This window comes from Sinohyriopsis cumingii, unplaced genomic scaffold (genome assembly GCF_028554795.1).
Source record: "Sinohyriopsis cumingii isolate HCF-2022 unplaced genomic scaffold, ASM2855479v2 utg000695l, whole genome shotgun sequence".
In the NCBI taxonomy this organism is placed as follows: Eukaryota; Metazoa; Mollusca; class Bivalvia; order Unionida; family Unionidae; genus Sinohyriopsis; species Sinohyriopsis cumingii.
The window spans coordinates 3858444-3873538 of NW_028315924.1; the positions used below are offsets into that span (position 1 = coordinate 3858444).

At 37.3% G+C, this 15095-nt stretch overlaps 1 protein-coding gene across 3 annotated transcripts in view; it reads left to right on the forward strand.

Annotated features, from left to right (window-relative positions):
• Positions 1 to 10662: 10662 nt before the first annotated feature.
• The window catches only part of LOC149773304 (synaptogenesis protein syg-2-like), a 73246-nt gene continuing 68813 nt past the window's right edge, over positions 10663 to 15095 (forward strand). The window contains exon 1 of one of the 3 annotated variants that reach the window (XM_089946534.1): positions 10663 to 10785. The gene's annotated coding sequence lies outside the window, so the exon portion shown is untranslated. Of the gene's footprint in view, positions 10786 to 12629; positions 12893 to 15095 lie in introns of those variants that run through there. The other 2 variants (XM_089946535.1, XM_089946533.1) reach the window with 2 other exon arrangements.

Sequence of the window (15095 nt, forward strand, 5' to 3'; positions counted from 1 at the left end):
CCACCGTCAGTAACGTCACTGTACTGAACACTAGGGGATAAATGTCAACAGTGTTGCAAGTGGCTGACCTGAATACACGCTACTGCAGGTAGGTAGGTAGAGTGTATCTGATAGGGATAAAGTGAGTTTTTATAGGGACAAACAGAGACCAATACACACACACAGACACACACACATACACACACACACACACACACAGAGGGAAGAGGAAAAAACAAACCCCAAATATACTATCAATACAGAAGGGAGATAACACAAACCCCAAATATGCTATCCACACTCGGGAGGAAGAAGAAAAAAACAACCAAATATACGATCTACACAACGTACGCGAACAAACACACACACACACACATACACACACACACAGAGGGAAGAGTCAAAAACAAACCCCAAATATACTATCAACACAGAAGGGAGATAATACAAACCCCAAATAAACTATCAATACAAACGTACGCGAACGCATACAAACCCCAAATATACTATTCACACAACGTCGCTAACGCATACAAACCCCTAATATGCTATCCACACTCGGGAGGAAGAAGAAAAAACAACCAAATATACGATCTACACAACGTACACGAACACACACACACACACACACACACACACACACACTCACACACAGAGGGAAGAGGAAAAAACAAACCCCAAATATACTATCAACACAGAAGGGAGATAATACAAACCCCAAATAAACTATCCACACAAACGTACGCGAACGCATACAAACCACAAATATACTATCAACACAGAAGGGAGATAATAAAAACCCCAAATAAACTATCCACACAAACGTACGCGAACGCATACAAACCCCAAATATCCTGTCCACACTCGGGAGGAAGAAGAAAAAAACAACCAAATATACGATCTACACAACGTACGCGAACAAACACACACACACACATACACACACACACAGAGGGAAGAGTAAAAAACAAACCCCAAATATACTATCAACACAGAAGGGAGATAATACAAACCCCAAATAAACTATCCACACAAACGTACGCGAACGCATACAAACCCCAAATATACTATTCACACAACGTCGCTAACGCATACAAACCCCAAATATGCTATCCACACTCGGGAGGAAGAAGAAAAAAAACAACCAAATATACGATCTACACAACGTACGCGAACAAACACACACACACACATACACACACACACAGAGGGAAGAGGCAAAAACAAACCCCAAATATACTATCAACACAGAAGGGAGATAATACAAACCCCAAATAAACTATCCACACAAACGTACGCGAACGCATACAAACCCCAAATATACTATCAACACAGAGTGAAGAAGAAAAAGTTTTTTGAAAGCACCTAAGCCCTCACCTGCAATGACCAACTCTGCCAAACACCTACACCCCACCCCCACTCCCAACGCTACAAAACCCATTTAACCCGTTATTTTATGGCATCAGTGTGTGATTTAGGAAACATCAAGACACAAAATGATGGATGAATAAACTGACTATTGTTTACCGACTTGCATGCCTAAAGAGCGTGCGTGAAGGAAAACATCCTTCCATTTCAATTCTAACTAAAACATGATCCAGAGGGATAGAGAGAGGTGAAAGAGCACAATTTCATAAAGTGTGAGTAAAAACAAAACACGCCATCCTTATTATACAATGTCAAGACCAAGAAACACTTACGTTTTCTTTCTGGTCTATTCTCTTTTAGAAGGTAGTATGAAATTTCACATCAGGGCCAACGCATCGGCTCACATTGTCAATTTTTCCATTTCCATGTCTTTACTGGCACAAGTTCTTCATCATCTTCAATTTCTTCTTCTTCTGAATCCCTCTTCTCTGTTTCGTCTTGTTTTTGTTTCTTCTCTTTTCTCGTAGGGCACTCTGAATTCCAGTGTCCTTTCTCCTGACAACGATATTAGGTATCTTGACTTTTGTCTCTCTTTCTTAGACGAAGCAGGTATTCTGGAGACAAATACCCATTTACCTTTGCAGATATAGCAAACTTCATTAGCACTTACACACTTTCGTATGACTCTCATCAAATCAACGATCAAAAGAGTAAGTTTTGTTGCCACTTTCGCATGTGAATTATGCTTTCGTATGACTTTTAGCAAATATTTGACCAGCAGGTCGATCTGTGCTGACTCTTCCATCTTCTTGATCGTTTGAGAGCGGAATGAATACTCTGACGCTAAGACACTCTCCTTATATACAGGGACCTGCTGCGTATGAAACCTAGTCAAATGTAATTTTGCAATAAGATGAAACGATTTCATTGAGGAAGTAAAAAGCAATGATGTACCGTATCGCCTCACACAAAACCTGAAGTGTTAGTTCAAATCCGTGTCAGCGATTTCGAAGACGACATAACTGAGCTTTAATCAATGCTCTCCAATTATGCCACAAAACCACGAGTCCTGATTCACGCCAAAAGAAATTTCGTTCGGTCCATAAAAAATAGTATCATATCTGAGAAACGCAAAAAGGAACTTCCAGAAAACTGAGAACGACGGCTTACACCTACAACGTAAATGTATGAGTTCAAGTAGTGCGTAAAACTTAGTCAAATTAAATTTTTATAGTCAAGACGAAACGATCTCTTTTCGAACAAGAAAGCAGACACCAAGCGACAATGGCGATCCGTGTCACACAACACTTTTCAAAATGTATATTATCAGAGGTTTGTTCTAGCGATCTGCACGGTTAAATTAAATGTTGATGTATTTTGCAATAAGACGGACACAATTTCCATGGGATCGCCCATGGTACGAATGTTCGTGCATTAGTTTAATTTTTAAAAATATTTTTTTTATATAAATCGCCTATAGGATAGACCCAGTAAAGCATGGCCATTCTCGTCACTGTCTGAATAGCTACTCAAATCAATTCGAAGCGAACGCGGTAAGAAAATAAGTATAGCCAATGAAATGGCTTACAACGGGTGATGCATTGTTTTGTTCTAGGACTGTGTGGCATAATAATCCCTATGTTCTTGCGTTGTTACCATTACAGTGCAGACAGACTGAAATGTGAACTTACAAGCCCTCTTTGTGTGTGTTGTACCATTTCCTCTTACCACATCAAAATACTGAGCGTCACAGTATTGGTTCGCGTTTTCAAACTGACCATTTTTTTTATATCTCATTTAAACATTTCGACATAAACACTCACACTCACATCGGTAGAGTCAGAACAGACGTGTTACAGTATTGAGGGGCATGTTATCTTTTCGTTTTCAAACTAATAAATTTGGGGCTTGTATGAAGTAAAGAACCGAAAGTACAGTGAAACTCAAGGATGATGTCCCAATCTGTCTGTCTATTGATGCGTGTATTTACTTAAGAAGAAATATGATCTCTAAAACACAAAGAGATACGGCAAGCATGATTAGATCAAACGCAACGATGTTTTCCTTCACGCCCGTGTAATTCAGAGTTTCAATCGTCTTTGAAGACAAACTTGGTCTCCTTTTGTAGGGCTTGAAATAATAAAAGAAACTGAAAAATCTTAAGCACTTTGCTATAGATAATTTCATCAACAGACTAAACAACATAAATACCGTTACAACAATAGAAAGCCTTAAATCTTCTATCAAAAAGAAACGCATGAAAAAAATTAAAGATTAACGATAACTAACCAATGAAACCGAATTTAACAAAGGCAATGACATGTGAAGAAATGCCTCTCACTTTGGAAAGGTAGGCGAATGTACTCTGTCATGCACCATCAACTTGAAAAAAATTATAAACAGAGAGAAACCTGAATTCAAAATTCAGTTGTTTCTTTTTCTTCAAAATTGTTTCGTTTCTTTTTTCTTTTTTTTTTGTTGGAACAAATCTAAGCACTAATATAGAGTGGAAAAGGGAAAATGCACATACAAGCTTTGATATTTCTGAAAAAATGAGGGGATATTCCTAACGTTCATAACCACCTATATATGCTTGGACTTGTCTGTGACTTATCCACAAAACAAGATGTACATATTTCTGGTCAAGCTGCAAGTGTGTGCGTGTTTTTGAAAATGGTAAAAATGGGATATACAATTTTCTCGTGACACTTATAAAGTGAAGAGTCTGTGCAAGTGTCAAAAGCCAAAGTCATATAAGTTTTGTATTTTGTACGGCTTGTAAAGATTTCCACTTTAGCAAATGTGAAGTATCACAAGTTATTATCACAAACAGAAGTGGAACATAGGGGCTTGCAAGAAAGAAAATAACCCAGGCAGTTGGTGTCATCAAGAGTGCTAGAGACGGTACCCGAACTTGCTTGCTTGCTTACTTGAATTAAAGTGATTTTCGCTCTAATGGAGCATGTATCACTGGTTTAATAACGCACCGCGTGATTTTTAATTACTCCTGGGGAAGGAAAGAGAGCCTCATCCCACCAGGCTTTTATGTACTCACAGACTACTTTTAAATTTAGCCAATCAGGTGTAGGACTAACTAGTCCTTAACAACCTGACTGAAAGGCTTTAAACATGAGTGGGAATTGTCTCACCACACACTCATTTTTCTGTCCGAGCGTGGTAAAGGAGGAAAAAGGTGCTCAGCAAGACAGCCATGGATGTTAAGTACTCACCAAAACGCTAGCCCGTACTTATTTCAAATCAAGTCGTGTCACCAAAAAAGACGACGTGTACGACATCAAAGGCATTGTCAAACGCAGAATGCCTCAGTGCTAACTGGCTAGGTCTGCATTTCTTGCTCCCGCTGCTGTTGCGTATATTTCTTCCCTCCACACCGAGTTCTGGGCCTAATTCTTTAAATTTCGTTGTACCCGAACTTACATTATCCATATTATCACCAACAAAAAAAAACAACAAAAAAACGCACAGACCTAAAAGAAACACTCACTCACTTTTTACAGAACATTACTATTTTTAAAATTTTGTTAAGCGACGGAAACGAACAACTTAGAGTCACACTTTCTAACCAAGATAAAGAAATCATGTGCTGATAGACTCACTTCTGTATTTTTTCTTCTAACTGACTAACATATCATAGGCAATGGAATGTTATTTCTTTTCGAGAGTATGGGGTAGCCCTAAAATTTTTTTTGGGAACTTGAAGCGATTGCCATAGCTCCATTAGAGCGAAAATCACTTTAATTCAAGTAAGCAAGCAAGCAAGTTCGGGTACCGTCTCTAGCACTCTTGATGACACCAACTGCCTGGGTTATTTTCTTTCTTGCAAGCCCCTATGTTCCACTTCTGTTTGTGATAATAACTTGTGATACTTCACATTTGCTAAAGTGGAAATCTTTACAAGCCGTACAAAATACAAAACTTATATGACTTTGGCTTTTGACACTTGCACAGACTCTTCACTTTATAAGTGTCACGAGAAAATTGTATATCCCATTTTTACCATTTTCAAAAACACGCACACACTTGCAGCTTGACCAGAAATATGTACATCTTGTTTTGTGGATAAGTCACAGACAAGTCCAAGCGTATATAGGTGGTTATGAACGTTAGGAATATCCCCTCATTTTTTCAGAAATATCAAAGCTTGTATGTGCATTTTCCCTTTTCCACTCTATATTAGTGCTTAGATTTGTTCCAACAAAAAAAAAAGAAAAAAGAAACGAAACAATTTTGAAGAGAAAGAAACAACTGAATTTTGAATTCAGGTTTCTCTCTGTTTATAATTTTTTTCAAGTTGATGGTGCATGACAGAGTACATTCGCCTACCTTTCCAAAGTGAGAGGCATTTCTTCACATGTCATTGCCTTTGTTAAATTCGGTTTCATTGGTTAGTTATCGTTAATCTTTAATTTTTTTCATGCATTTCTTTTTGATAGAAGATTTAAGGCTTTCTATTGTTGCAACGGTATTTATGTTGTTTAGTCTGTTGATGAAATTATCTATAGCAAAGTGCTTAAGATTTTTCAGTTTCTTTTATTATTTCAAGCCCTACAAAAGGAGACCAAGTTTGTCTTCAAAGACGATTGAAACTCTAAATTACACGGGCGTGAAGGAAAACATCGTTGTGTTTGATCTAATCATGCTTGCCGTATCTCTTTGTGTTTTAGAGATCATATTTCTTCTTAAGTAAATACACGCATCAATAGACAGACAGATTGGGTCATCATCCTTGAGTTTCACTGTACTTTCGGTTCTTTACTTCATACAAGCCCCAAATTTATTAGTTTGAAAACGAAAAGATAACATGCCCCTCAATACTGTAACACGTCTGTTCTGACTCTACCGATGTGAGTGTGAGTGTTTATGTCGAAATGTTTAAGTGAGATATAAAAAAAATGGTCAGTTTGAAAACGCGAACCAATACTGTGACGCTCAGTATTTTGATGTGGTAAGAGGAAATGGTACAACACACACAAAGAGGGCTTGTAAGTTCACATTTCAGTCTGTCTGCACTGTAATGGTAACAACGTAAGAACATAGGGATTATTATGCCACACAGTCCTAGAACAAAACAATGCATCACCCGTTGTAAGCCATTTCATTGGCTATACTTATTTTCTTACCGCGTTCGCTTCGAATTGATTTGAGTAGCTATTCAGACAGTGACGAGAATGGCCATGCTTTACTGGGTCTATCCTATAGGCGATTTATATAAAAAAAATATTTTTAAAAATTAAACTAATGCACGAACATTCGTACCATGGGCGATCCCATGGAAATTGTGTCCGTCTTATTGCAAAATACATCAACATTTAATTTAACCGTGCAGATCGCTAGAACAAACCTCTGATAATATACATTTTGAAAAGTGTTGTGTGACACGGATCGCCATTGTCGCTTGGTGTCTGCTTTCTTGTTCGAAAAGAGATCGTTTCGTCTTGACTATAAAAATTTAATTTGACTAAGTTTTACGCACTACTTGAACTCATACATTTACGTTGTAGGTGTAAGCCGTCGTTCTCAGTTTTCTGGAAGTTCCTTTTTGCGTTTCTCAGATATGATACTATTTTTTATGGACCGAACGAAATTTCTTTTGGCGTGAATCAGGACTCGTGGTTTTGTGGCATAATTGGAGAGCATTGATTAAAGCTCAGTTATGTCGTCTTCGAAATCGCTGACACGGATTTGAACTAACACTTCAGGTTTTGTGTGAGGCGATACGGTACATCATTGCTTTTTACTTCCTCAATGAAATCGTTTCATCTTATTGCAAAATTACATTTGACTAGGTTTCATACGCAGCAGGTCCCTGTATATAAGGAGAGTGTCTTAGCGTCAGAGTATTCATTCCGCTCTCAAACGATCAAGAAGATGGAAGAGTCAGCACAGATCGACCTGCTGGTCAAATATTTGCTAAAAGTCATACGAAAGCATAATTCACATGCGAAAGTGGCAACAAAACTTACTCTTTTGATCGTTGATTTGATGAGAGTCATACGAAAGTGTGTAAGTGCTAATGAAGTTTGCTATATCTGCAAAGGTAAATGGGTATTTGTCTCCAGAATACCTGCTTCGTCTAAGAAAGAGAGACAAAAGTCAAGATACCTAATATCGTTGTCAGGAGAAAGGACACTGGAATTCAGAGTGCCCTACGAGAAAAGAGAAGAAACAAAAACAAGACGAAACAGAGAAGAGGGATTCAGAAGAAGAAGAAATTGAAGATGATGAAGAACTTGTGCCAGTAAAGACATGGAAATGGAAAAATTGACAATGTGAGCCGATGCGTTGGCCCTGATGTGAAATTTCATACTACCTTCTAAAAGAGAATAGACCAGAAAGAAAACGTAAGTGTTTCTTGGTCTTGACATTGTATAATAAGGATGGCGTGTTTTGTTTTTACTCACACTTTATGAAATTGTGCTCTTTCACCTCTCTCTATCCCTCTGGATCATGTTTTAGTTAGAATTGAAATGGAAGGATGTTTTCCTTCACGCACGCTCTTTAGGCATGCAAGTCGGTAAACAATAGTCAGTTTATTCATCCATCATTTTGTGTCTTGATGTTTCCTAAATCACACACTGATGCCATAAAATAACGGGTTAAATGGGTTTTGTAGTGTTGGGAGTGGGGGTGGGGTGTAGGTGTTTGGCAGAGTTGGTCATTGCAGGTGAGGGCTTAGGTGCTTTCAAAAAACTTTTTCTTCTTCACTCTGTGTTGATAGTATATTTGGGGTTTGTATGCGTTCGCGTACGTTTGTGTGGATAGTTTATTTGGGGTTTGTATTATCTCCCTTCTGTGTTGATAGTATATTTGGGGTTTGTTTTTGCCTCTTCCCTCTGTGTGTGTGTGTATGTGTGTGTGTGTGTTTGTTCGCGTACGTTGTGTAGATCGTATATTTGGTTGTTTTTTTTCTTCTTCCTCCCGAGTGTGGATAGCATATTTGGGGTTTGTATGCGTTAGCGACGTTGTGTGAATAGTATATTTGGGGTTTGTATGCGTTCGCGTACGTTTGTGTGGATAGTTTATTTGGGGTTTGTATTATCTCCCTTCTGTGTTGATAGTATATTTGGGGTTTGTTTTTTACTCTTCCCTCTGTGTGTGTGTGTATGTGTGTGTGTGTGTTTGTTCGCGTACGTTGTGTAGATCGTATATTTGGTTGTTTTTTTCTTCTTCCTCCCGAGTGTGGATAGGATATTTGGGGTTTGTATGCGTTCGCGTACGTTTGTGTGGATAGTTTATTTGGGGTTTTTATTATCTCCCTTCTGTGTTGATAGTATATTTGTGGTTTGTATGCGTTCGCGTACGTTTGTGTGGATAGTTTATTTGGGGTTTGTATTATCTCCCTTCTGTGTTGATAGTATATTTGGGGTTTGTTTTTTCCTCTTCCCTCTGTGTGTGAGTGTGTGTGTGTGTGTGTGTGTGTGTGTGTGTGTGTGTGTGTGTGTGTGTGTGTGTGTTCGCGTGCGTTGTGTAGATCGTATATTTGGTTGTTTTTTCTTCTTCCTCCCGAGTGTGGATAGCATATTAGGGGTTTGTATGCGTTAGCGACGTTGTGTGAATAGTATATTTGGGGTTTGTATGCGTTCGCGTACGTTTGTGTGGATAGTTTATTTGGGGTTTGTATTATCTCCCTTCTGTGTTGATAGTATATTTGGGGTTTGTTTTTTACTCTTCCCTCTGTGTGTGTGTGTGTACGTGTGTGTGTGTGTGTTTGTTCGCGTACGTTGTGTAGATCGTATATTTGGTTGTTTTTTTCTTCTTCCTCCCGAGTGTGGATAGCATATTTGGGGTTTGTGTTATCTCCCTTCTGTATTGATAGTATATTTGGGGTTTGTTTTTGACTCTTCCCTCTGTGTGTGTGTGTGTACGTGTGTGTGTGTGTGTTTGTTCGCGTACGTTGTGTAGATCGTATATTTAGTTGTTTTTTTCTTCTTCCTCCCGAGTGTGGATAGCATATTTGGGGTTTGTGTTATCTCCCTTCTGTATTGATAGTATATTTGGGGTTTGTTTTTTCCTCTTCCCTCTGTGCGTGTGTGTGTATGTGTGTGTGTGTGTGCGTATGTCTGCGCGCGTACGTTGTGTGTGTGTGTGTGTATGTGTGTGTGTGTGTGTGTGTGTGTGTGTGTGTGTGTGTGTATTGGTCTCTGTTTGTCCCTATAAAAACTCACTTTATCCCTATCAGATACACTCTACCTACCTACCTGCAGTAGCGTGTATTCAGGTCAGCCACTTGCAACACTGTTGACATTTATCCCCTAGTGTTCAATACAGTGACGTTACTGACGGTGGAAATTTTGAGACTATAAATATCGACTTGGGGATTTCCACATTTTGTAGCTATACATATATACTAGAATTCATAAACAGGAACGTCACTCAAGCTGAGGCTATAAAAAGATAGTGGGATTTTCCAAAGGAAAAAACCCACAAGTTGGAGCTATAAATAGATAGTGGGATTTCATAGGAATTTCAGCTGATTATAGATACATAGGTATTTATTCACGATCGTCACAGAAGTTGATATTGTAAGTAGTTACTAATTTTATCCATTTTAGTCTAAACCATTGTAACTTAATTTTCGGGGATATGTTTATTTTCCTTTAAATTCTGGGACAATTTCGTCATTTTTGTGTTTGACCCTCTACCATCATTGTCCCTAGACAATCCCACCATGTTCAATTCCCCTTGACGCTATACAGACCCACCATGTTCAATTTCCATATGTTCAATTCCCCTTGTCCCTAGACAGACCCAAACTCTATTCCCATGTTAATTTCCCCTTGTCGCTAGACAGACCCACACTATAGTTCCATGTTAAATTCCCCTTGTCGCTAGAGTGACCCACGATTTTTCTCCATGTTAATTTCCCTTGACGCTAATCTGACCCACGATTTTTCTCCATGTTAATTTTCCCTTGACGCTAGAGTTGCCCAAGGGGTCTTGTAATGCTAATTCCCTTTGACGCTAGGGTGCCCCCATTTACTACTGCGATTGCATTCATGTACTTTGTCAAATGTAAAGCTGAAATTAGGATTAAAAAACGTTATGTCTTATCTTTTATTAAAGGAATGAAATATATTAAAAATAACAAATATTTCCCAAATACAGATCTATTTGTCACACAGCTAGTAATAAAATCAGTTACAACCTTATCATATTTATTTAACAATGCATTAATTAATTAGGCACATGTACATGTTAGAAGATGGTTATGAACTATCGGTTATTTATGTGTTATTCGTTCAGCCCTTGGTCTTTTCCGCTGGCCCGGTTTTCTACCGGCAGTTTCTTTCGGTCACTTGCACTTATATATTCCATCTGATGAATGGACATGGCTCGATGCAGCTGCTGTGGCGATAGGAACAGCAAGAAATGTCTTGAAATTTCTTTCCATTCTCCGTTACACTTCTTGAGTGTCAGGTTTGTTTGTCATAAAGAAATGAAAGAGAGCGATCAAAAGGCATGTAGTTGCCAATGCCACACACTACAATACGTAGGTCTATGATTTGTATTTAACAGAAGACAATCTGTCTACAAGTTATGAGAGTTGGAGCTGTTTCCTCTGAGTGGCTTGTTTTAAACGATTGTTCAAGGACTCTGCATTGTTATTGGTCCATAGCTTAGAAATTATATTTGCTTTTAATGGTTGGTAAACATGTTTTAACAGTTTACCTTTGAAATGTGTTTCATAAACGTTTTAAATCTCGGATAGCTATCAAAATATACAGAAAGGTTGTCTTCTCACTCTGAAACTCGAGGTTGTCTTTACTAAAAACTAAGCCGTCTTTGTAGTCACTGAAGATTATATTTGTAATCTTCTCTCTCTCTCTCTCTCTCTCTAACTCTCTCTATATATCATTAGAACCAGTTGTTTGAAGAAAATGCCTAATGTTATCTTTTAGATGTTTTGTACACAGCAGATAATTTGCTTTGAGGAAATTGTTTGTAATAGAATTTCTTATTGCTTTCTCATCATCCATTTCAAATGTCAAATTTTCTGAGTGGCGTTTCTCTCTAATATGTGAAAAGAAATGATGATAAAGTCAACTGCTCACCATCCCAGTGAAGACAATGAGGTCCTAGAAAAATTGGGATGCTGGTTAGATTTTCTGCTAATCACACTTTTTTTGTTATAACACACTGTCGTTACAAACACGTTGTCAAGATTAAATGCTCTGCTGATGCATTCTTCCTCTAAACAGTTTTTCTTCAAGTCTAATATCTGATCTTCAGTTTATAAAATTATAATGAGTTGTTTTCCTTTAGTCATTGTAACTCCCTGGATGAAAAGGTTGTCCTGTAGCTCTCCGATTATTGTCAATATCTCGTCCGCAATATTGTTTCCTGGCACCCTCTGAGCTATTTTCTTTTTGTGTTCTCCGTATATTTTATCCTGAAGTCGGCGGCCTGATTTCGGAGTCTTGAAACTGCCATCATCAGCCATCCTACTGACCACTTCCGTCACCTTTTTCCTGCCCACTTTTTCGTATGCCATTTGGAGGATATGTGGATATATAATTATTTATGCAAATTAGAGACATACATGCTGTTCCGTACTCTGCCAATAATTTTAGAGCAAATGGTAACTGGAAATGGCATGTTCATTAAGTTTCGTACAAAGAATTTATAATAGCTTTTTGTAATATTAACATATTTCATTTTAACCCATCGCCTAACTTTGCAATTAATTTTTTTTAATTAAAAAAAAACTCTTTAGTTTTAAATGTATCACGTGCTTGTATCAGGACAGTATTTGAGTGTATCTGGGCAGTATTCGGGTGTATTTGGACAGTAATTTGGTATATTTGGGCAGTATTTGGCTGTATTTGGGTAAATCGTGCCACCCAAATATTAGCGTGAAAGAAAACCAACCTTTTACTTTAAACTTGATGAATTTAACATACCTTTGATAGCCATAACACTGCCAACAAGCTCACCAATATTTGTGGCAATCGCTCGCGTTTTATTTGGGTTTTCGCCAAAATAAGGCTGGATGACCAGGGTTAGAAATGAATCAAGATTGAAATGAAATGATCAGGCTGTTTTTGTGATATGTCAGTATTTGTACTAATGGGGATTTCACGTGTTTTCAATGGTATATTTAAATAAATATGAAAAAGTAGGTCATTTACGGTTTAATCACATACTTAAATTAAAATGCAAGATAATATTTGAATGTCATTTCCTAAAAGCTGTCTTTTACTTGAGAAAATCTCCCTCTACTGAAACGGAAGTGTTGTCGGCAGTTGTAGCGGTGATTTCACTTCCTGGTTCCTTTGCTGTTATTTGTAATTGGAATTTTACAAAAACAAGAATTAATGTCGGATTTGCAGGCAGATATCGTATCCACTTATTTTGTTTTGTCTATTTTAATAAACTTGCTGACTATGACGTGTTCATTAATTTTGCAGCAGATGCATGTGAGGGAGATAGGTTGATAGTTGCAATCTTTCCCATTTTTTGAGGATAGTCGTGACATTTGCTGTTTAGTATACACCTGGGATTGAACTTGTTGAAAGGACGTATGGTAACTATGGCACAGATATTGTGCACACTCTTGTGCTTTAAACAAATTTGTTACCCATTATTTGATCTGCATTCAAGATAGTCCTACGATTTAAGACGTATCACATGTTATTTATGTTTTAGTGCTGCTACTATATTATCTTACATTATAGGACTACATGTACATTCAGGAATGTAATAATCCTAAATGTACATGTAACATGTTTAAAAAGAAAGTATGTAAAGATTGTATTGTAAAGAACAGAAAAGCTTTGAAAATTTGATCTTTAATTTAGGCCACCTAGACTTTAATATTTTTTTGGTAAAGCATATTTCAGGTCCAAACCTTTTTTCTTCAAAATTTACATCAACATTAAATTCACTTTTAATTTCTGCCTTTTAAAAATACTGTGTTTGCTTATATTTTAAATTATATACTATGTGATTTGTCCCACTGTATTTTTTTTATTATGTTGTGTTATGTATGCCTTGCATAGCTTGTTAATTTAATGTCTTTATTGTTTTTAATGTCATGTCAGTAAAGTTGTTGTTGTTGTTGTGGGGTTTAATGCCATATTTCAGCACACGATAGCCTATACATGGCGGCCAGTATTAATGGTGGAGGAAGAACCCGGGAAAACCCCGGAAAGAACCACCAACCCGTCGAGAAGCTACTGGCAAGCTTTCACACAATACCCACATTGGCTGGATCCGAGACTTGAACCACTGCAATCAGCGGTGAGATGGCAGTGATCCATAATGGAGATCGCTTTAGACCACTCAGACACTTGGGGCCCCTGTCAGTAAAGTACGAATTATGTTGAATTGTTTTAATCATTCTGACTATAATCTTGTCTAATGTCTTGTCTTTTTTGTCTTGTCTTTTCTTGTCTTGTCTTGAGCTGCTCCGGAAGCAGGAGGTCGTGTGTTCGAACCCCGACCGAGTCATGCCAAAGACTTACAAAATTGTGCTTACAGCTACCTCGCTAGGTGCTCATCGTTAAGAGGTTAGTGTTAGGATTGGTTGACCTGGTGTCAGGATAATGTGACTGGGTGGGACATCATGTTACATGTCTGTGGCATGATGCCTCAGTGCTAGACATCACTATAAAATGTCACACTGCACACATCGTAGAGATATGATAGAAAAATTGTTAAAGCTACATTAAAAATACTAATCACACATTGTTCTTTTCTTTCTTGTCTTGTCTTGTCTTATCTTGTCTTGTCTTGTCTTGTCTTGTTTTAGTTCCAATGTTATGTCATGTCTCCAGAAACATTTCTTCAAGCACTCATCTCTGAAACAAGTGAGTTGGAATAGATATTTGTCTCTTTTACCATTTTACTCCATCTGGTACACTTAGCAATTAATCTGCTGTCAATCAATGCATGTTTGATACTGCAGTGCACCCAAACCATGAAAATATTATGCATGTAGTGAAAACTGAGTTTTAAATCTATCTAATGTATAGTCCCTTAGATAAATCTATACTAAGACAAAGTTTGCAGTTTCAGACCTAGTCTTCAACTTTATAATTGCTTTCACATTTATGTTGAAACTTTTCACTAACCTAGGTTCTATTTCAATGAGCTCAAACATCAGTATTAGTTAATCATATGGGGAAAAAAGAGTCATTTAACTTTTTGACTGTTTCACTCACCCCAGGTCAGTGGTATTTTCAAAACTGTTTGGCTTTATTTGTATTTTCTCATGTCAAAGATAACAGGAGATATTTCTATAAGTATGTAATTATGTTTCAAACAAAAAATGTATGTAACTTATTTGAAGAAGAGTTCCAAGCAACTTAACAAGCTTTCGTACCATAACAAATCCAATCAAAGGGGAGATTATTGATTGATGAAAAAAAGAGTTTGAAGTTTATTACTTCATGATTCCAATTAAATTACATGTACAACCAGTCACATGTCCTGACATTGTAGAATTTATAAATAAATATAGATTTCAATGGCTTGCATTCATTGAAAGCTGGTGGGAATAGGCAAAAGCATTTAAAGTGCTTCTTCTGATTTTGGGAATAGCCAAATTTGTTTAAAATGCTTTTTTTATTAGTAACATTGGGGGGGGGGAATAATTAAAGGTACATAATTGTATTATTACAATTCTATGGTCTTAAACTAAGTAATAAAAAAGAGTGAAAATCAACAAGTTTCATACAATTCAATGAATAATTTATTTCCCTACAATACAAAGTGAGTATTTAAAA